The following is a 746-nucleotide window of genomic DNA, read 5'->3' as shown; positions in this document are numbered from 1 at the left end:
TGTGTTTACAGGTGTGTGTGTCTGTGTGTGTGTGTTTTTGCAGGTGTGTACAGAGCAATACACTGGCCTGTAGTTCTCTCAGGCTCTGTACAGATTGAGGTGTAGGCAAAAGCACTATAGGAGTCCAAGTCAACACTGTGTCCAGAACAGACAGGGAAGGAGAGGCATCACAATAGACTCGAGCATGATAGAGGGAACTAGGTTGTATCAAGGGCCTGGAGGCTTCAGGGCAGTATCCACTTTATGTAGTAGAGGTTGAGGTCAGGCAGTTTCATGCACTGAAGCTGTGGATAGTATTGATCTTCATTACATGTGGACTGTGCTTCTGCTAGATAAGGAGTGGTTCAGTGGAGTATTCAGCTGTTTTAAGGAACGGTTATATCGGATCAAGTGAAGAGGTCAGGGCCCCTCAAGCCGAGTCAGTGGCTTTAACGAGCTGCGAACAATATAGAGAATTGTCTGTATAATGGGTTTGGTTATATACAGAATGGGTCGGGACCTGTTTGCATTATGTATGGATCAGTGGCTATACACAGTATAGGGATTTGTGTGTCTGTACAGATGTAAGATCTTCATTTGATCACCCTGTTGCAGGATAACTATCTTTTGCAGGAGAATATTTGTGGTCTATTTGAGGTTTAAAAGGCCTCTAAAGTTTGTTATTTCCACTTTGTAATTTCAGACCTGATTTCCCCTTACAAAACATGTATAAACCCCTACAAAAATATAAATGAATTATAATCCAC

Source organism: Oncorhynchus masou, unplaced genomic scaffold (assembly GCF_036934945.1).
Source record: "Oncorhynchus masou masou isolate Uvic2021 unplaced genomic scaffold, UVic_Omas_1.1 unplaced_scaffold_518, whole genome shotgun sequence".
In the NCBI taxonomy this organism is placed as follows: domain Eukaryota; kingdom Metazoa; phylum Chordata; class Actinopteri; order Salmoniformes; family Salmonidae; genus Oncorhynchus; species Oncorhynchus masou.
Note: the sequence above shows the minus strand (reverse complement) of the source record.